A 23,746-nucleotide genomic window follows, 5' to 3' on the forward strand; every position below is an offset into this window, starting at 1 on the left:
TTGCAGCTTTTGAAACAGACCAGAGTTCCTGAAGATGCGAGCGTCATGTACCTTTCCCGGCCATCCCACGCTGATGTTGGTGAAACGTCCCTTGTGATCCACCAGAGCTTGCAGCACTATTGAAAAGTACCCCTTGCGGTTTATGTACTCGCCGGCTTGGTGCTCCGGTGCCAAGATAGGGATATGGGTTCCGTCTATGGCCCCACCACAGTTAGGGAATCCCATTGCAGGAAAGCCATCCACTATGACCTGCACATTTCCCAGGGTCACTACCCTTGATATCAGCAGATCTTTGATTGCGTGGGCTACTTGCATCACAGCAGCCCCAACAGTAGATTTGCCCACTCCAAATTGATTCCCAACTGACCGGTAGCTGTCTGGCGTTGCAAGCTTCCACAGGGCTATCGCCACTCGCTTCTCAACTGTGAGGGCTGCTCTCATCTTGGTATTCATGCGCTTCAGGGCAGGGGAAAGCAAGTCACAAAGTTCCATGAAAGTGCCCTTATGCATGCGAAAGTTTTGCAGCCACTGGGAATCGTCCCAGACCTGCAGCACTATGCGGTCCCACCAGTCTGTGCTTGTTTCCCGAGCCCAGAATCGGCGTTCCACAGCATGAACCTGCCCCATTAGCACCATGATGCATGCATTGGCAGGGCCCATGCTTTCAGAGAAATCTGTGTCCATGTCCTGATCACTCACGTGACCGCGCTGACGTCGCCTCCTCGCCCGGTATCGCTTTGCCAGGTTCTGGTGCTGCATATACTGCTGGATAATGCGTGTGGTGTTTAATGTGCTCCTAATTGCCAAAGTGAGCTGAGCGGCCTCCATGCTTGCCTTGGTATGGCGTCCGCACAGAAAAAAGGCGCAGAATGATTGTCTGCCGTTGCTCTGACGGAGGGAGGGGCGACTGACGACACAGCTTACAGGGTTGGCTTCAGGGAGCTAAAATCAACAAAGGGGGTGGCTTTACATCAAGGAGTAGTTCAGGCAGGACTTCACGGAGGGTTCCAATAAAGAAATGGTGCACCTAAGTTATTGTTCTTATTGGAACAAGGAGGTTAGCCTGGCCTCCGATTGATACATGGCTAGATTTACCTCGCTGCACCTTCTCTGTGAGTGACTGCAGTGTGACCTAGAGGAATGAGTCCCCTAGACAGGGGAGAAAGCAAATGAGTACAAAACAAATCTGGTCTATTTCTTGTTTTGATCCACTCCATCTATCTTTTACATCTTTGGCTGGCAGCAGACGGTGCAGAAGGACTGCATGCCATCCACATCTCATGGCTGCTCGGCAGAAGACGGTACAATACGACTGCTAGCAATCCATATTGCCTGCCTGCTCACCATAAGACGGTTCAATAGGACTGACTGCTGGACTTAAGAGAATGACCTGGTCAAGTCACTAAAAATTTAGTCCCTGCGCCCATGTCTGCCCAGGCGCTCCTGATCGACCTCACACAGGCGACCAGGAGCACCTCGGACATGACGAGGACGGCTACCAGTCGTACTGTACCGTCTGCTGCCACAAGGCAATGGGTTGCTGCTACTGTGTAGCAATGCCGTACCACGTCTGCCAGCACCCAGGAGACATACGGTGACGGTTACCTGAGCGGGCTCCATGCTTGCGGTGGTATGGCGTCCGCACAGGTAACTCAGGAAAAAAGGCGTGAAACGATTGTCTGCCCTTGCTTTCACGGAGGGAGGGAAGGGGGGACTGACGATATGTACCCAGAACCACCCGCGACAATGTTTCAGCCCCATCAGGCATTGGGATCTCAACCCAGAATTCCAATGGGCAGCGGAGACTGCGGGAACTGTGGGATAGCTACCCACAGTGCAACGCTCCGGAAGTCGACTCTAGCCTCGGTACTGTGGAAGCACTCCGCCGAGTTAATGCACTTCTGTGGGGACACACACACACTCGAATATATAAAACCGATTTCTAAAAAACCGACTTCTATAAATTCGACCTTATTCCGTAGTGTAGACATACCCCTAGAGACTAACCAATTTATTTGAGCATAAGCTTTCGTGAGCTACAGCTCACTTCATCGGATGCATACTGTGGAAAGTGTAGAAGATCTTTTTATACACATAAAGCATGAAAAAATACAGAGTGGGGTGGGAGGAGGTATTTTTTCATGCTTTATGTGTATAAAAAGATCTTCTGTACTTTCCCCAGTATGCATCCAATGAAGTGAGCTGTAGCTCACAAAAGCTTATGCTTAATTTTTAAGCTGTTGGTGAATAAGGCTGCTTTTGTGTTGAGGTGCCACCTTTGACTCTTTACAACATTCCTCTACTATCTAGAAATAGGATAATTGAACAACAGCAAGAGCCACACTCGAAAGAGCTGACCCAGGCATGTGTACTTTAATTTCAGCGCCTTCAAATCTTAGTGAAAGACAGAGTTGCCCTGAAATTTTTGTTTTTGTGTTTGTGAGTATTCCTCCTGTCTTTCACCACGTTACACAAGAAGCTTTTCTTCTTAAGTTTCAAATTCATTATAGATGCCCTACTCCTGCAAGCTGTCTATGCCTCCTCTTCCAGAATGTTCTCCTCCTGACACAGTTCAGAACGGTTGTCAAGGGGATGCCCTTACCTGGTGCCCTTACTCTTCTTTTGTTTATTTTCATAGTAGGCAGAGATTTTTTTTCTTGGTCTATCAACCTAAACCAGCTCATGTTATCTGAATTATTGAACAGATGCAGGCAGCAGGGCTTTATTATATTTTCTATCACAATAGCACCTACAGATCCCCAAAAGATTGGGACCCAACTGTGCTAGTTGTTTTATAAACGTAGCAGAAGAGACAGTCTCTGATCCATGAATTTGCAATCTACATTTTAATCCTTATTGATTGACTTATAAATTTTAAGACAAGACGGGACCACTATGATAATGTAATGTGGCCTCTCCATAACACAGGCCAAAGACCTTCACACAGAAATTTCTGCATCGAGCCCATAACATCTATTTGAGTTATAGCATATCCTTTAAAAGAGATATTTAGTCTTGACTTACGGACTTTAAATGATGGAAAATTCTATTACTCTCCTACTGTGTATTTCAAATTATCCCAATACATAATTGCAATATGCTTTATTTAGCACTAAAAACACCATATACTAACAGGTAAGAACGCACTTGGAAAACAGGATTGCTGAAAGAAACTAGAGGGGATGATGCACAAGAGACGGAAACTAGAGGTGATGGTGTAGTCATGGGCTTACAGTCTGATGTGGCAGTAAAAAAAAAAAAAAAAAAAAAAAGGCTAGTGCTATTTCGGGTAGCATATGAAGAGGCATCACACAGTACAAGAGGAAGCTTACAGCACAGGACTGAGTGTCAAAAGTTCAGGGTTTTAGTTACAGTTCTGACGTAATTCCTGAGTGACTTTGAGCAAGTCACTCAGGGCCTTTGTGGTGGGGGGAACAATACACGTAGGTATTACTAGAAGTGAGGCCGAATGAAATATAACATGGAATATTTATGCTGAATGTAAGGGAAAATTTTCTTCACAGTGGAATGTATCAGGCTATGGAATAAGGAAAATGGTGGAAAGCCAATTATTTGGGACATTAAAACTAGACTGACAAAAATTCTGGTATTTTACAGTAGAAAACAATCCTGCGCTGGCAGAGAGACTGAATGACTGAGCTAATAGATCGTCTTCATGCCTTATTTCTAGGCCCTGCTGGGTTCCCATCCTGCTCTTAGTGAAGGCTTGCCATAACTCCTATTTACTTCAGTGGGATCAGGATTGGCAATTAGCAGACTATGGGAGGGCAGCCATTAGAGACGTGATCCCACATCACAAAGCCAGTGTATCAGGCATGAATATTTTTATTTCCTTTATTAAAAAAAAAAAATCAAAACATTAGAAGGCAACAGAAACAAAGATGTCTTGTCTGTGTTTGCTCAATTCATTTCACCCTTGCTTGTGTGCGAGAGAGAGCGGACAAGCAGTTTTTACCCCCTTCCCGTAGGCTAGTTATAGCTTGAATAGAATCTGAATCTCGGAGAGAAAAGGCTGATTTGTTATCCTCCAGCAAGTAGAAACAGGGCATCATAGGAAATTCTCAGATTAGTCCTGTTTTGTTTGGAATACATGCCCACCAAAAAAACCAAGCAAACTGTAAACCAGTTCACAAAATCCTTATAATTTTGGGCCATATCCTAACACAATAACTACATTTGACCTTAGCAGCTTTACCCAGCACAAGCAAACAAGCCTTGAATTATTGCTCTCCTGCAACATAACAATTCCACTGCTATGACCCCTGGTGTCTTGCAAAATACAGTAGAACAATAATGGTCAATCCTTCCTATACAATGTGTTACATTTGACAGAGGTTAGCATTAGCTACATGACCTTTGGCTGGTACTCAAAGAGGTAATATCTCTTCTCCAGTTCAAGTGATAAAATGTTAAATAGAATCAATGTTGGCCACGCTTTTCTGGAGATAGAAACAAAACCAATTTTTACACTAAAGCATGCTTTTAACAGACTGAAACTAGACGACAGTATTTCTCAAACTACATTGGTAAAGACACTATTTGAATGTCAAAAGTTTAATTTTTTTAAAGAAAAGTGACAATTCTTCTTCCCAATTTGTGGTATGATTAACAAAACTTTGACGTATACAGACAATAAAGGAGTTTGTTGCAGGTCTTATATGAGTAATGCATGAAGAAAAAAAGGAAGGACTCGTATAGATTCACTGTCAGCTTGTGATCAGGATAAAGCAAGCACATAATCAGACAGGGAAAGAAAACCACATAAGCATGGTGGGGACTGTGGTGGGGCGACAACTCACTGCTGTGGCGCCTCCTGCTGGTTGTCCAGGGAATTAGCTCTTTTCAGCCAGGAGCGCCCTCTGCCGGTCAGTGTCTCACCTGCCGCTGGCCCCATGCCCCTCCTGGACCCCAGTGCACTTCTAGATTAGGGTTCTGCCTCCTGGCAGTACCCCCTCAGTCTGGGTCTCCCCTCCCAGGGGAACCCCCAATCCCTCCCTTGCCTCAGTGGCTACTGTCAGTCATCATCTAGCCCCCGCTCCCTGGGGCAGACTGCAGTCTGTACCACTCATCATCAGCAAGTGGGGGTTGGATCATCTGCCTCTGTCTAGATCTGGGCTGCTCCTCTACAGCCTTGGTACCCTTTTGTGTGCCTTTACCTCGGCCTGCAGCCTGGGGCTGGAGCTCCCCCACCCTTCCCCAGCACTGCTCTACCTTAGGTACCCTACTTAGCTTCCCATGCAGCCAGGTCCTCCTTTCTCCATATAGCTAGAGAGAGTGTCCATCTCCTTCTGGCCCACTACCCTCTTATAAGGGCCAGCTGGGCCCTAATTACACAGGCTACAGCTGTGGCTGTTTTCCCACACAGCCAAGCTTTTTCCCTCTCCGCCTTCTCCCAGGGCTGTTTTAAGCCCTTCGAGGCATGGCGGGGTGGTCACCCCGCCACAGGGCGCCCACCCACCTCCAGGGTTTCCAATAAGACCCCGCCACAGGGACGCACACTCCTATCTCTTCCTCAGAGAGCCCATTCTCCTTGCGTACCCAGGCCCAGTCTCCACTTCTCAGGCTTCTCATCCCAGTCTCCTTGCCCCACCAGTCCTTGTCTCCCCCTCTGAGCTTGTTGTCCAAGTACCAATCACTCCAGACTTCCATTCTCTCTCTTCCCCACACCAGGTCTCAGTCTTATTGCCCAGCAAGTCCCTTTCCCCCTCACCCAGCTCCTCACCTGATCTGTCTCTCCTCTTCCCTCCACTGGCTTACAGTCTTTCTCTGCAGGCTCCTCATTCAGTTTCAGTCTCCCCCACATACACACCCTCCCAGGCCCCTTGTCCCAGTCTTTTTGCCTGCTCCATGGCTCCTTTTCAGATTTGTCTCTCCTCCTCCTCCATTCCCCCCACTTACTCCTAGTCCCAGTCTCCTTGTGCAACCAGTCCCAATCCCCCCCACCGCCCATCTCACCCAATCTCAGTGCTTCCCCAGCCACCTGACTGGAAGCCCACTTCCCTTTTCTCTCATCTGCTCCCAGTTACAGCCTCCCTGCCCAATCAGTCCCACTCATGCCTCCCACCCTCTCAAGTTTCTAGTCCCAGTCTCACCAGACTCCTTGTTCCAATCTACTCCTCTTCCCTCCTCCCTTGTCTACCTTTTGCTCCCTTTTCATTCAAATCAGATGACTTCCTCCTCTGTGCGGCTTGGGAAATAGCAAGTGGGGGTGGTGGGGGGAAATTTTCCAAAATAATTCAGCTAGAGGCATGGAAACCTCGGCCCAAATGATTACAGTTTGGCAAAGGTATACAGAAGTTTATAAAGGGAAGTGTCAGACAACCTGAATAACAGGCAGTGCTCTAGCCTCACCAATAATAATACAGGTATAAAAGTAAATTCATGGTTGTGGAGAACAGCTGGGAAACATGATCCAGGGGTACCATAAAGGTTCAAAAATCAGAAAGTAAGTAAAAAGAATGCAAAATGTGTGGTCTTGTTTTAAATCTCATTATTTTTAAACCAATCTAACGTTATAGGGACCGGGGCTGATTCATGATTAATTTAATACTGGGGATGACAACTCTGTGGATTATATACAGAACTAGCTTCTAATCGTAGGTATAAGGGCACAGAATCTCATGGGAAGTGGTGCAGTACTATAGGAAGCCCTTACCAACATCTGGGTAAAGAAAAATGTAAGATGATTTTTTTGTAGGCAGTGGGAACTGTATTGGATAATAGTGTTGATGGAAGGGATTCAGAGTTTTCTGAAGATCCCAGTTTTTCCTCTGCAGGTTTCAGAAGGTTGTTTCTTTTCAAGTCTCAAGGGGCTTCATAATGAGAAGTATCGTCAGCCACATTACCTAAGAAAAAGAAGCTCTGGTGAACATATTTTTTTTTAAATAGTGCTTGCTATCAAAACCTTTTTGCTGGAAATGAATTAGTTGAGGTAGAGTCTATTATCTTGCTTGCTTTTATTTATTAAATTTTGGGGGCGACCCCTCAAGTAAATTTGTTGTTGTTTTTTTTAGCTCAATCACTGAAACAAAATGCTGCTCTTTAAACTATTTTTATTTCAAGTCTTCATAAACATATTTTCCATTTTATGTTGATACCAGTCTCCGACACCCACTTGTTAAACTTTCAAATGAGTGCCTTTGTGTTTTGTTCTTGCTGCCCCTTATGCTTAGGAGCTCCCTGTAAACATCCACAAAGCTACCTCATTATCTCCCATAAAACTCTCCTGTACTGTGGTGCCTACAGAAAACTTCACAACAGCTTGGCACTGGTGTGCTGAGACCACTGTCTGCTGACCAGTAGTGTCTCATTGTTTCCTTGTGCTCCCCTGTCTGTTGTATCTACCTGTTATCTCTTGTCTTACATTTAGTTTGTAAGCTGTTTGGCGCACAGACCATCTTCTTTTTCTGTGTTTTCACAGCACCGAGATCAGTTGGGTCCTTGCGCATGACTGGAGCTCTTAGGCACTATGGTAGGACAAATAATAAATAATAATAATAATAAAAACAACAAGGAGTATAGTTTGATTCCTAAATGGGGAAGGTTTCCCATATTCTAATACCCATTGAAGTCAGTGGAAAGACTCAGATTTTCATGGGGTTTTGGATCAAGTCTTCATTAAATGGTAAACATGCCTAATATAGAAATCAGCCTAAGTAGAAGAATATCTGTTATGGGTACTTTGCCTTAAAAGAGCTTTGGATCAGGCCAGATGTGAAGTAGCAGTTGTTATGGCAACTACTCAAGTTTCTTACTGAATGATTCTGGTCTTGTATTCATGTGTTTAATGCCTATTGACAACAAGCCCTTAGTAATACAATAAACTGTAATACATGATCTACGCACTGTATTTTCTTGTATATGTAGGCCTAGTCCTACCGCGTGACAAGCACCCTCAGCTCATATCAAGGGTAGTGGGACTTGAGAGCAGTTAGCATCAGGCAAGAGGAACATTTCACCTTGCAGGATGGGGTGTTAAAAGTAATAACATGTCTGGGATGTTATAATTTCAGTATCATAGAAACCAACCTTTTAGTCTATTCTTTTTTGATCATATGTTTTTATTTTGTTTCTTGGACCTTGCCCTGTTGAAGATCTGGGGAATGTGAATGCACAATACTGTTACACTGAAGGTTGGGTGAAATCTTGTTGAAGTTGGTTGGTGTCACAGCCACCCTTCATTCAAGATAAATGGAAGAAGTGGTCAGCTCCTTTTTAGAGCAAGATAAATGAAATGATGGACCACATGCAAGGCCAGTCAGAAGCTGAGCTATGTGAACAGAGGGGTTTCCCTGGGGACTGAACACAAACATAGGAGGCTGGATATTATTTGTTGGAAAGGTGTTTGTCTGTGAGCAGAAGCAGCTAGAGAACAAGCAGAAAGCAGGCATCAAGAAAGCCAGGAAGACATCAAGAGAAGCACCTGCAGGGTGATCATGAGAAAAAACGAAGAGAGAGGGATTTTGGGGTAGAGAGCTGGCTGGAAAGAGGTTTGGAACTGTGAGCACAGAAATGATGTCCTGTTGTTTGAATCCTGCAACATTCAGGGCAACAGGACTTTGATGTAATTCTATTTATTTACATAGAATGTACACACAGAAATTCCTGACTCAATCCTCAGTTTCTCCTCCTAATGGAAACCACCACAAGACCACAAATATTGGCTAAGCACTCAGACTGAAAAGGGGTAGCATTATTAATGAACATTTGGTGCCACTTAAGGCATGGGAGAGGGGTTAGTAGTCAACAAAAGATATAACCTGTCCTTTTTTGCAATAAGTTTCAAGAAAATTATGCAAAAACCAAAATAACTATTTTCATTTTCAATTGAATGGGCAGCTGGAAATTACAATTTTGGATAGTTCATTTCTTTTATTTGTTATATGTGAACCCCCATAATTTTTCATCTTTGCTGCTGTAACCCTTCTGCCCATCAGAGTTGGCAGCAACAAGGGCCGGGTTCAGTATCTAGGGGTTCCATTCCAATAACACAATGCAAAACCGGCTCGAGCCCCCACCCAGTGACCTGGGACAAATATATACCACCCCCACTGGGCGCCTCTAAGAGGCAATACTTCCCCTCTCGCAAACACAGAGTCTGAGTGTAACAAAAGCCTTTTAATAACAGAGAGAAACAATGTGGCATTATGTGGGGGAAACACCACCAACAGGATTCATAACACAACCCATGAGCAAAAAACCCACCCCAAGCAAATTGGGGCATGTCCTTTCCATTTGGTTCTTGAGTCCAGCAACCCAAAGTCCCAAAAGTCCAACAACCCAAAAGTCTCTGTCCCTGGTCAGTGCAGCACCAGAGTTCAAAAGTTTATCTGCAGAGTTTTACTTCCCAACCTGGGTGGAGATGGGGGGAGAAGGGGGTGTTAAGGGGCACCTTACATGGTCCAAAGCCAATTGCCCCACCTCTCCATGGGGCTTCGTTCTGCCAGCCTCCCCCATGAGCTGCTCCCGCAAACTGCTCTGCTCCAAGAGCCACTCTCTTCTGCTCACCATCCCATGAGCCACTCCAGCTGTCCTGCAAACTGCTCCACAATATGTCTTCAGGCTCCCCCACTACTTAACACAACACTCAGTGATTTCAGCTTGTAGTAGGGGAGCCTCAGTGCTGGTACACCATCGGCCCAAAGTGAATTCACTCAGCAGCCCATAACTAGATAGCTAATGGAATCAAAATTAGCTCTGATATTCTACAGTAGAGAGAGAAGGAAGTGCAATTAGCATGTAAGGCCCTCACCAGGGAGCCCATACCACCAAGTATTAATACCTATTCCCCAACCTCTCTCTATTCACTGAGTTTTGGAACCCATGTACCTTGCCTAGTGAGTGCTACTTAGTTGATGGCGAGTCCCTCCATCATAACAAAAGGCCAAGTACAGTTCCACTGTCCTTGATTCACATAATCAGGATAATAACAATTTATTCTTCCTGCCCCAATAACAGAGAAACTGGGGATCCCACAGCAGCCAAAGTGACCATTTGGGCAGCTATGGGCTCATTCTAGGCGGGGTGGGTGTGCCTATGCAAATGAGATCAGCCCCTGAAGTTCTTTTCCACAACTTGCCACAACTCACCACCAGATGTCAGGGTGGAGCTCATCCTGACTCTGCTTACACTGCATTGGTGTGTTTGGAGGCATTTATACAATTTAGGTCAGGGATCAGCAACCTTTGGCCCGTGGCCCACCAGGGTAAGCCACGGGCCAAAAGTTGCTGATCCCTGATTAGGTACACTTATTTTGTTCTACAAATAGTTCCTATTTCTACGAATATCTTCTCTATTTTGAGGAGGTACTATGGCTTGTATTATGCAGGAGGTCAGACTAGATGATCACAATGGTCTCTTTTGGCCTTGAAATCTATGAAAGGGAAACCTTTTTTTCCATGGTCTGTGCTTGGTATCAAAAAGCAACCTCCCATTGTGTGCACAAAACTTTACAAGCACAGGAACTCCTGCATGTGCGCTCTTGGTCTAACACATGTAAATTTTGCAAAAAGAAAAGGAGTACTCCTATTCTTTTTGCGAATACAGACTAACACGGCTGCTACTCTGAAACATGTAAATTTTGATCATCCATGTGTACATAACAAATATGTGTACTAGTATTTATGCTAGAAAAGTGTGCACACAGATTTGTCACATGCAAATATGCACACGCACAAAAGGATACCCCTTTGAAAAGCCTGAAACAGAAAAGGTATTAACCAACAGAGGTAAGTGTATACAGTTTAATGATAGATGAACTATAAAAAGGTTTAGACTTTGGGTTTTATTCAGGAAAGCCCTCAGATATTCAGCCATTTATCCAGACAATCTGCACTTCTTGGGCCTGCAAAGCTGAACTGGAGATTGGACAAGACCGGCTTTTCTGAGAGATGTCTAGTCTTTCCTGTTTCTGATTTAGACAGCTAGACTATGATACCATCTTTCTTTATGCTATTTTGGCACTTCAGTTAGCAGTCCTGACTGAAACTGGGAAGTGCAACAATGCACAGAAATGATAATGGAAGCCTGGGATTAATTTTGGGGAACGTTCTATTTTATTGTAACCAGAGCACTATTTTGTTTTCATAGGGCCGGATCCTATACCCATTATGTATTCCGGGTAACCAGGCTGTGCTCTAAAATCCTTTTCCCCACTCAGCTATGGAGCAATAAGAAAGCTGCTCAACAGCCTTTACTGCAGTCTTGTGGTTGTCATTCTCCCACATCGCTGCAGTCCTCTGTAGGAGGAATGACTAGTAGATTTGTGTGTTTGTTGATTCCGCAGCCCTGATCCATTTCTCCCATGCCACATCTCCAAAAAATAGATGCATGGATTTTAAGGGCAGAAGGTACCATAACGATCAACTAGTTTGACCTCCTGCATCACATAGGCCAAAGAACCTTACTCAATAATTTCTGCATCAAGCCCATCATTTCTGTTAGAGCTATAGCATACGTTTTAGAAAGAGATCCAGTCCTGACTTAAACAAAAACAATCCTGCGACCTTGTCCAAAGCAAGCTTTGTGGAGCTTTGTACCATATCACTGGGCAAGCTTCTCAAATCCTATAACCTTCTACAATGCATCTGTCCTGGTTCTGCTGAATCTGTGGGTCAACCAGGCCAAAGAAGAAAAGAGGTTATGCTTTCTACAAAAGAAAGGAATGAACAGCCTGAATTTACTTTTCTTGAATTAATTTAAATTGGTAGCTAGAACTATTTGTAAGAAAACAAATTGTATTTTGGATTTTTTTTTTAATGAAGAGAATATAAAACTACTGTAAATGATTGAAAACTAAGTTAGAAAATAACTACTGATCTACACCTACAGCTCACTAGTAAAGAAATTGAGAACATGACCCATTTAATGTATATTTTAAATAAATGAGACAAATATACATTCTTATGGCTAAGATGCATGAAGAAAACTATAAAAAGGAACACCTGACATTTTGAAGGGTGGGAAAAAATGGCAGAAAGTATTGATCTCTGATAATGAAATATCAACTAAGTTCACAGAATGCTTTAAGTTACCTCCTCCACTTTGATCAGGTTCAAATGTTACATTTAATCTGTAAAGCTATAAGTGGTACTCAGAACAAAAAAGACTCAAAGACCTGAGGTTTTTGAAAATAACTGCTGACGCTTGATTCAAATGTCAGAACAAAATTACAGAAAGGTGCCTCAGACCACTGTATTTCAAAATGAAATTAAAAATCAATGGATACTTTCTCCCCATGAATTTTAAGGGGATTTTAAGGTATTAAAACTGTATGTAGCAAACAGCCACATATATTCATATTTGTTGGATAACCATATATTATAAATACTAAATAATGCTAACATATCTCCTGTGAGCTTGTGGAGAGCTTATTATCTTTGATCCTTTTGTTTTCTGAAAGAAAAACCATGTTAAGGTCCCTACAGCCTACATATTTGGGTAGGGAGAAAACACAAAAGATTTTAACAAAACATTGAGTTTTTACTGCTACGTTTACAGGACTGGTCCAGATGTTAGGTGTTGTTTAAATGATAGCCTTCTCAATTCTTAACAAAACAGAGTGTTGGTATTTTCCTTGGTATCTTGTCCACTTGGGAGGTGGTCACTGACTCTATAGATCAGCTGTTAACAGCGAGAATTGCATTGTAATGCAGAACAAATGAGGGTTGAATACATGCCCTCCTGGTATTCAGCAAGGCACTGCTGCCACTTACAATTACAAAGGACAAGAGCAAGAGACACTTCAGCAGCGGGAAAGCATGACCTGAGAGCTGCAGCTCATTTTGCACCGCACTTATTCAATACAGCACTGCCCTATAATTTCCTATAGCATTGTTATCTGTTAGCCGTTTACACAGTCACACCTTCATTATGTCCCCAGTTGCCAACATCAGCTGCTTGTCACATCTATTGATTGCACTCAAACTGCAATTTACATGGATCACTTGGGACTGTCTTCAGAAAAACTGATATCCCTTCAAATGAGTCTGCAGCTTTCTACCAGGTACCTCTAAGGCACAACAAAATGTCCGGTGGAAACCAATGTGACTTTAAGCAGCACCAGCAGCAAGTATGCCAACATTTGTCAAAATCCAGGCTGCTCCTTGCTCCTGCTAAATGTCAAGGTGTCATTCTCTTCTTGCTATGTGGTATATTAATTGTGAGGTTGCTTAAGGCCATGAAAGGTCAGAAAGGACAGTTATCAAGCATGTGGTTTGTAACCTTCCTATCTGCCATCAGCAATAATGTGACTAACTTATTCAAATAGTCTGGATAAAGAATTAAATGCATATTATATGGTTACAAAGAGAAAAGATGCCCAGGTATTGAACTGCTGTTATTAGTTGTTTGTATTTCAGTAGCACCTAAAGAACTCCATCAGGTATCAGGTCCCCATTGTGCGAGGCATTGTACATGCACAGAACAAAAAGACAATTCCTGAAGTACTGGGTGCATTCAGGCAGTTGTGATTGCCGCCAGTGTATCTCCAAGGAATTCAATATTCAAATGTGTGTGTCATTTATTTGGAGTCATATACACCACTATTGTGTGCAATAACTTAGGGGTTTCAGGAGAGACAGAGGCACAGGGAATGTAAAGAAAAAACAATCTTTGGCAAATCTCAGCCAGTATTGCATTATCTTGTGTATTTCCCCACCATAATCAAAGTGCAAGTACAACAGAACAAGGACACAAGTTTGATTTTGAATCTGAGGGTCTCCCATACTACAGCCAACTAAAGTGCTGACTATCCCTAGGTGAACGCGTGATTAAGATACTATTGCATGTCTCAGGTGTGATGCTTGTTCTGAATCTGTAATACACGGCATAATGTGTGTCCACACTGGTAGAATTGCAGGTATTTCACTAGTAGCCTACAAGACAATATTTCTGAAGCTGCTCATATTAAAAAGAGTGTCAAAACTCCTGTTGTCTTCAAATGGAAAGAGGATCGGGTCTATACATGGTAAGCAAATGAAGATATATGCCAAAAGCACTATTGAAAAGATTGCATTAACAAACCACTATGACACATGAATTACAAGTGTATTAGGAGGTACATAAACAGGCTGAGAGCTGTTTTAAAGGCTAGCGATTCACTTGCCTTCTCCCTCTTGCACCATATATTTCAATGAGTGTTTTGTGAGATTTAGATTCCAGAAGGACTAGAAGGAATCTGATGTGTCTCACTCAGCTGGATAACAAAATCCTCACCAAACTGCCAGGCAGGCAATAGACAGGGTAGACAACTACACAAACCTTTTCAAATCATCTCTACAAGGATGGAGTGCTGATAAAAGCTTGCAGTGAAATGTTCCTGAAATTATCTGTGATGGAGTAAAATCATGCACCGTTTTGCAAGGGACATTGAATCAATGCTTATTACTAACCAGTAAAATGTTTAAATCTTTCAGTGGTTCTAGTAAGAACAGAAAGCGAGGGAGAAAGATTATGGTGAGCCTGGTAAATTTTAACATATGAGATTACAATCAAATAAATTCATCCTAATAGTCTGGCTTGTTTTGAACAGCACAGATATATTCCTGACATGTCGCCATCCCTTCCTTACAATTTATTACATTGATTAACACACTGAACCATTAATTCCATCTGTGTTTTGTTTTCTGCTTTTTCTTCATGCTGTCACACAGAGCTCTGGGGATATGACATCAATGGTTGAGAACATGAGTGCTTGCAGGGAAAAAAGGCCCGATCCTGCTCAAACTGAGATCTTGCCATCATCTTTAATGGGAACAAGATCAGGTACAAAGACCTAAAAATATTAACCCTTAAAACAGGATTCGTTTAATTCTCAAAAAGGGCAATGGAAACAAATATAATCCAGTGGAGCTTCAACTAATTATACTTTTTTTAAAAGTAGTATATTAAGGACTCGCATTTCAAAAATTAGCAAAAAATAGTCTATGTTAAATGTGAATGATAGTAGTAAATTATATAGTGGAGCATAGTGGATTATAGTAAGCCATTACTTCTAAATTTCTGCACAAATATATTGGTAAAGTGTTATGCTTCTATTCCCATTCAGAAGGTCATGAAAGTCATAAAATACTGAACCTGGACACTTGCCTTTCACTGTTCCTGCATTATACAACAGCACTGGGCTGCTTTAACAATTTACAGCTGAGGTCAAGGTCAAAGGAATCGAATAAGCCCATGCAAGTAGTAGAATATAAAGGTTTATGATGAGGGGTCAGTTATGACAGTTGTATTGTATAATGCCAGCAGGCTAAACATGGGCTAGCTGGTTGCCCTGTATATTTGAGGTCCCATGTAGCTGATACTAAACATCGCTTCCTGAACTGTGGCAGGCAAAGTTTTAAAAATAAAAAAGTTCAAAAAATCCACCTTGGTAATGAGTAACATTTGATGAATGTGCATGTGCTGGGGAAATCTTTGCCCCACTGGTCAATGGCAAAGCTCCTGTTGACTTCAGTGGAGCTAGAACTTCACCTTGTGTATATGAACAGAGCAACACAGGCAGATAAAAAAAATACAGGAAAAAATATTGCTAGGAACTACTGAGGGCCTGACTAGGCTTTGAATCAGGCCCTCAGAAAGAGACATATTTTCCATCCAAATTCCCTTCCAGTCTCAAGGAAGCCAAGAGATTTTCATAACCTTTCTATCACAATGTGATTAAGGATGCATCGAGTAATGTAAATGCTGTCCACAATTACGTCTTTTCAATATTTGTAGGTTTTACCTGAAAGTTTTTATGTGAATTATTTAAATCCAAGAACAATGGTGAAGTTGAAAGAGAAGAAGAGCTTTCCTGTGCTATTTCATTGTTTGCTGAAACTAATAATTCAATGTCATAAGTGATGATGTAGTAAGTCAGCAAACATGAAATATTTCTAGGGAGCCCTTTGTTCTGCTATTTTTTTCCTACCCAGTGCCTCTGGTTGTCAACAGGAAGACATAAAATACATTTTCAGATTTGAAATAAGGCGCCTTTAGGTATGATCCTAATCCATCTCCTTGCTGAAAAATTGAAGAAAATTAAGTCAAGCATTGATGTAGAATTTATTTTTCCTGAAAGTGTTTAGCCTGGAATCCTAGGCATTTAAGAAAGATGATACTAATGAAATTGATTCAGTACAAAGGTAAAATAACTAGAGTCATGTTGAACTGAAAGATTTTTGGTTTTAGGGGGTTGTGGGAAGCTTTTTTATTGTTTCCATTAATTTAGGTTCACGCCTCTTTTTGTCTCGCTTTGAGTTGGGAGTTCTAACAACCTCAAAAAAAAAAAAAAAAAAAAAGAAGAGAAACTCAAAAGGACAATTTTTGGAGGGTGATGGAAGCATTTAGTGGTACCTGATGTCAGAGCACTTTGTCTGTAATAAGACTAAATATAACTGAGTTTAAGAGACTCTGAAAAATTAGAGATATGCCTGAGAAAAAATTCAGATTCAAACCTTCCCTTGCTGCCAACCTGGGAAGAGTTCATCCCCGGAGATTTGGATCAGGCCTGTCTCTATTGAAAGTAGGCAGCATGTAAAGAAAAGTTAATTATTTTAAAATAAATGGTGTCAGCTTCACTAAGCTTCTTTCTGATACTTGTGCTTTGGTAGCTGGTTGTCATTATCTCAATGTAAAACTGTGATTTATCACTGGTTTGACATGTAGACTTTGTTACAGGCTGAATGCTGATTCAGTGAACAAAGTTCAAGTAAAAAAAGTTTGGATAAAGGTGCTGGGGAAAAGAATCCTCAGCCCAAGGTAACCTGCAGCCTTCTACTTTAGCCTAGGAGATGGACACGGGCCTCTATGTACCAGCAAGCCATTGTAGTGCATTCACTAGCCATGTGTGGGGCCTTCCCACATTCCCCTTCTCCTCTGGAAATAGAGACCAGGATTCTCCATTGAATAATGTTATTTATGATGCTTTAAAATAAAATATAAGGCTTCAGTCTAATTACTGAGCTCTGGCTAAGGTGATTGATCAGGTTTGGGGGAAGTGTCTTCGAAGTCACCTGGAATTTTCAGGTGATTTGTTCCCTCTCACTCTGGCTTTTGGAGCAGGTATGACGTGGAGATGGATTAGTCTTGTTACTTGATTATCTGCTTTTATCCATGCACAGAAGATAAGTGTCCTGTTTTATTATTTTAGACCCATCGTCAGCCTTTGATACTGCTGGGATTTTGTTGACCTGCTTGAGGATCCTGGTTGGGGTGAATGGAATTGCTCTGGAAGGATTTAGCTCTTGTAAGCTCCCAAAGGGTGTTACTGAGCAATAGGTCATCTGCCCTGAGTATTCTCTTATGCAGGAATTCTGTTATCCCTCCTGTTCAACATGCCTCTGGGGGAGATAGCATGGTGATTTGGGATGCAACAGCATAAGTATACATATGACAAGCAGCTCTAGGTCTCTTTTTCTACAGACACAGATGGTGCAGTGTATTTGGTTTCCTGATGCTTCCCTGAGATCAGATTTGGATGAGAGCAAATTAGATAAAGTTCAGGCCAAAGAAAATTCAGGTGACACTGATGTGGTAGGGAGTAAAAGAAATATCTAAAGAGTGTTGAATGACTTGTGTTTGCCCACATTTTTGAGGGGGTATGTCAGCGTGCTTTTCAAGAGCTTGACAGTTTAGGAAATCTACTTTTGATCCCCAGTTTCTCCTGCATTCTCAGTGGTGTTAGTGGCTGAAATCTGCATCTGGTGAGGTGATTGCAGTCACTTATGTCGAACGTTTGTTTATTTCTATTACAGTAGTACCTAGAAACACCAAGCAAGATTAAGGCTCCATTGTGGTAGGTGCTGTATACATACACAGAAAGAGACAGCCATGGCCCTGAAAAGTGTATAGTCTAAATAGAGAAGAGACAAAGGAAGTATTACTATCCCTAGTGTATAGATGGGGAACTGGAACACAGAGATTTAAACTACTTGCCCAAAGTCATTCAGGAAGTCTGTGGCAGAACTGGGGATTGAAACCAAGTTGAGGGCCTTCCTTTAGTTATCCAAGCCTTTGTGGCCACCGGATAAGGATTTCTGCAGTCTACTTTACATGGGCCTACCACTGAAGACCACTCAGAAGCTACAGGAGTTGCAGAATGCATCTGCTTGTTGGTGTGGGCAGGAGGACCCAAAGATGGCATTGGTTCTCTATTTACTTCTAGAATCAGTGCAAGTTGTTGGCTTTGATTTATAAAGCTTGTCATGTTTTGTGCTCTTTTTGCTTGAGACATTGCCTCTCTCTTTTGAGTTACCACAGAGAGCACCTGTGCTCAGCTGGGACCCTGACAGTTTTCAAAATGAACATCTAAGAGCTTGTGGGAAGGCATTTTCATTGGTGGGATCTTGGTTCTGGAACACGATTCCTTCTCAGCTCTGTCAGAGATGTAGTCTTTGGCGTTCAGGGTACAACATGAGGCTCATGTCATTCACTATTAACTATCATTATTATGAATTTTTCCTTAGATGGGATGATTATGTGGGTTGAATAAATTCTGTTGTCATTTTTATAAATTAAAATAAAAGAATAAATAAGGCAGATGGTGATGGTGGTATTGGTGTTTTGTTAAATAATCTGTGGGCAAATATGAGTGTCATCAGTTTTGTCTTTAACTTTAGAACAAGCCTACAGTAGTTCATTATTAAAACACAGTAGAGATATTTACATGAGATGCCGTCAGTCAAATGAAACCAGTCCAGATTAACCCACAGTGTCTGATTCTAAACAATCCAAGTGTGAACAGAAAACAGACACAATAGTCCAGCTTGGCAATCAAGAGACAAACTTTCTTATAGGAAATTTACACCAAAATGACATAGCCATTTAAGAGTTACAGGATAACTTTCCTAGGTTATCACATAGGGAAATATAATACACTGAAATTGTTTACTAAGTAGCACTAAATCTCCTTTAGTGTCCTTTGCTCCTGATTCTAGACTTATCCTGCGGTGAGCTTGACACAGACCAACACTTATGCCTCATGGAGCCTCACTGAAAATGGATTCTGCTCATGGGGAACTCATTGCAGGATCAGGGCCTTAATCACTTTATAAAATTGCCATTGTATCGTATAGATGGACAAATGGTGAATAGCACCTGCATACAGACACATCATATTATTTGCATGTATACTTTGGATGTGTGTACTCTCTTGCATACACATTTCTGCTCATGATTTTGTGATGGCTCATATACGAGCTCTATCTGAATGTTTTATTATTGCAGCATGTTGCCAAAATTCTTGTTTTTAAATAGTTTTTAAAATAAGTGGGCAGATCATAATGGTACATTTTTATTAAGTAATAGAACATCATTACCATAGCATGAATCTGCCAGGGAGTCTCGGATGATGCTATTGCAGTTTAATATACTTCAATCATATTCTACTTAAATATCAGTCACTAACAAAGTTAAAACAAATATGGATTGAAGAATAGTGACAGGTGCAGGATGTCTGAACAAATCATGTTTGATACTGAACATATGCCATGCTCATGTCTGCAGACTTAAACTTTGGAGAGGGATATCCTTACTATAATAAATACTGCAAACCTAAAACATCACATGACTACAATTTGGCACTACATTTCTATGATTACTATTGTACAGTACTACATTATCTCTGCAAAATAGATAATGTATTGCATGATTTTTATACAAAATATCTCTGTGGTTCAAAAGAAATGGTTTGCCATTATAATCTGTGCTAACAGCATTTAGTTTTGTAGATGGTAAAATACTTTTCTACCAACTTTGCAAGACTGGTTTTAATTCATATAGTAGAAAAACTGCTTGGGGGAGGATTATTCCTAGTCTAATGTTTATAAGATTTCCAAAGCAAAGATATTAGGAAAAATAAAATATTTTACACTTAAATGGCACTTTCATTATCATATTATCACATTATCACATTTAAATGGCACTTTCATGTCCCCATGTGGTAGGCTAATATTAACATCCCTATTTCACTGATAAGGAAGCTGAAAATTAGAGAAATTAAGACTCATATTTTCAAATGTTTTTCAGTAATTTTAGGTGCCCCAGTTTTCTCAAAATGAGCATCCAAAAGTTGAGGTGGCTAACATGAGTGGACACTTCATGTTTTCCAAAATTGAGCCGAAGAGAGTTGCCCACAAATTGTCTGTGGTGGAGATGGGATTACAACCCAGGACACCTGACCCCATCAGTTTTAGACATAAACCACAAAACCATCCTTCATCTCACTGTTAACCATTTCAATGAACTGGCTAGTATTTACATTAGAGAAACAAGGTGGGTGAAGTAATGTCTTTTATTTGACCAACTTCTGCTGGTGAAAGAGTCAAGCTTTCAAGCTACACAGAGCTCTGCAGGTCTCTGTGTAGCTTGAAAACAGAAGTTGGTCCAATAAAATATATTACCTCACCACACTCGTCTCTCTAATATCCTGGGACCAGCTTGACTATAACACCACTGCAAATAGCTTTTACATGTTCCACTGCCCTCTGCTGGATACAATTATAAATACCTGGCTGCATGTCAGAGGCTTAACAGAGATTCATTCTACTTTAGGTCCACTGGTAGGGAGCTCTCTCTTTTTATGAAATTTCTGAATGCCCATACTGTGCAATATAGATACCTTGCCTGAGGTGAACATTTCCAGCACATGATGAATTTGGAGGATTTAGAAAGATAAAAATGAATTCATTTATTTCAAGATTCTTAGCTGTTACATGCTACTTTTCATTGGTCACTCTCAAGTCCCGTTACAAATTAATATAAGTATCGCTATCCCCCTTTTGCATATAGGGAAACTGAGGCACAGAGGTAAAGTGATTTGTAAGGTCACATAGCAAGTTTATGGCAGAGCTCAGAATGGATCCCATATCTCCTAGTTCAGCATTGTACCACTGAACTCAGGCCTCCTTATTAGCCAGCGTGATGATGATGACTATTAAAATAGGCCTTTACACAGCTTAAGCTTCTCAGGCTAGAGACTGGCTAAGACAGTAAAATTTGGATCCAGAACAAGATTTCAAATGTCCCAAAATTCAGGAGGGTTTGAGCACAGAGCTTTAGTTTAGCACGTTATAAAGATAAGAAGTACTAGCAGCGTTGAAACTGATCTTTAGTAGCAACTTAGTTACCCACAGATTCAGAGCTGTTGGGGTGCTAGGGTGAGGATCTCTGTATAAATGCCTAGAAAGAGTAGAGCCCATCCCTAGCTGTGGCTGTTGTTTCGTGGTCTCTTTTACTGTTCAGATTGGCATTTGTGTAAGCCATAACTGCAGTTACTATTCATGATGATTTGTAACCTTTGGGATCTAGGTGCTTTCCTCATTAAAGAGACTATGGTCTTGAAAACTGGATCTCTCATCAGGGAGATCTGACTCATCTTGCTCCCTTGCATGCTATATACTGAGAGGAACCTGTTTTTGTATAAGCCATGGGCCTTTAAGAAAACCCAGCAAAGAAGACATTCACAAGCCTAAGAAGGAGGGGGGAGCTTATTGTGGGAGTTAAAACTAGTCTATTCTTGCTCCCCCAGCCAGCAGCAGCTGTGGCTATACCCTGAGTTCTATTCCCTTCAGTTAGTGAAGGGTCCAAATCCTTTTTAATGCAACCTCCACCCATGCGAATCCAGCGTAGCTCTGATTTCTTAATGATATTTAAATGTGCAAATCAGCATAACATGGTGACTTGTTTGCATGGAAACACTTACCTACAGACTGACGACAACCTGTAAACATTAAATGTGGATCCTCACTCCTCTTTCTTCCCACCCACTCCTTGATGTCTGGCCCCAAAGCTACAGTGGCTTTCACTGCAAATAGTCACACTGACAGGCTTTTCAGATGCTTGTAAGTAGGGCAAGAGTGGATTAGAGCAGGCATTTTTCAGCAGAAGGCTCTGGAGTCTCACCTGCAGAGCCTTAGGATTGCATTTTTAAATGTTTAATGCATGTTTAAGTGCCCTCGAGCGTCTTTTATCTCCCAGTTTCTAAGGTCCTGATTCTTCTTTTCACCTTCATGGGCACAAAGGAGCAAAAGCAGGCAGAAATAGGAGGGGATGGGGAGCATGAAAGAGAGGGAGAGGAGTCCTCAGAAGCCCTTCTCTACCTCTGAAGAGGACACATTGGGAAGTTGTCACTCTCTGCAGCCTGCTGCCCTCAGAGCCACACAGAGATCCCTGTAGAAGGAAGGAAGTAGAATTCATTAACTCTCACTTTGTGTCTGTGTAACCCACACACCTTCTGGGTATGGTGTTCTGTCCCTTCTTGTGGTAGAGAGAGAGATAAAATGAGTCTGCTCTGCAGGCTTAGCTAACAGGCAGATGGCTTTTTAGTTCATGCAGTAGAGGCTCATGCACTAAGCTGCAGAGTCCCAGGTTCAATCCTGCGCGCCACCAACTGGGGTCTTGTTGATGTTACGTCTGCACCCCCACATCGGAGCTGGAGTTTAGACACAGGAGTCATAGTCAGTCATGAAGTGTAAGGCCAGAAAGGACCAACAGATCATCTAGTCTGCTCTCCTGTATATCACAAGCCACCAACACCCCCACTCTAAACTCAGCAACCAAATATTAATATCCACTCCACACAGCTCGTAAGAGAGGGAGGGGAAGCTGAGGTGCACCATAGTACAGAAGTAGGACTTCATTTCTGTGCAGATTCTAGCGTCTGCAGGTTTTGGAGGTCATGCCCCTGCTTCCTCTGCCATTCTTTCAGACTCTTCTTCACGGAGGGAAACACCCAGTGGAGACACTGCAGAGTTTGCCATCCTGAGTGTCCAGGAATCCCCACCATGTGAGTTTTGCCATGAGAGGAAGCCCCAGCCAGTGGAAGCACTTGCCCCATACAGTATTATAAGGGTCCATAGTAGAGGGTACAGAATTTTTCTGGGTTGTGTTCAAAAACCAAAAGCTTTTTCAAATTTCAATAACCACATAGCTTAGACAAAATCAGATTTTTTTCCTCACAAATATTTCCATATTTTCAAAAAAATCATCAAAAAATTAACACAAGATTTCTAACCAGCAGAGGCAATATGGGGGCGGGAGGCATGAAGGGTCAAATGCCCCCAAGATTGGTTTGTCAAAGGCAGGGAAGGAGAGGGGCTCTGTCCTTCTCTCCCTGCGCTTCTCCCCCGCCACGTTCGGCCGCTCTCCCTGGCAGCCAGGCGGGGAGCAGGACAGAGCCACTTTTGCCTGAGAGCGCCTGGCTAGGAGACAGTGGGGGCCTGCTCCTTGCCCGGGCTTGGCTGCCGGGTACAGGGGTTGAGCATACCCGGGGGGTGCTCCAGCTCACACGGCTCCTGTCCCCAGCAGCAGGGCCTGGGTGGGGGCAGCCTGTGTAAACATGCGAGGGGAGAAGAAGGGGCTCACTTGGCCACTGTCCCCAGGATTTGTGAGGCATGGTGGTCACACAATTCAGGTGCACACAAAGTTCTGCTAAGATGCAGCCAAAATCTGTCTCTTATATTTTAGCTATTGGTTGCTGCCTACTGGCAAATAAACTACTTGGTCTTTTCTTCAGTTCTTTTAGTTTGGGAGACCCTGTGTGAAGAGGTGAGTTGCACCACATCTAGACTGTAGTGAGGCTTCGGTTTGTTGCGATCACTGTTGGTGGGTCATTCCCTGTGCTGAGGGAATGTCTTATAAGAATTTGAGGCTAAGCTCTGACAATCATGTGTTGTACTGGCTGCAGTCAGCTATAGAGATGGGTCACAAAAGCAGTGGCTGTCCTTCAGATAACATAGAGCTGACC

This window comes from Natator depressus, chromosome 2, assembly GCF_965152275.1.
Source record: "Natator depressus isolate rNatDep1 chromosome 2, rNatDep2.hap1, whole genome shotgun sequence".
In the NCBI taxonomy this organism is placed as follows: domain Eukaryota; kingdom Metazoa; phylum Chordata; order Testudines; family Cheloniidae; genus Natator; species Natator depressus.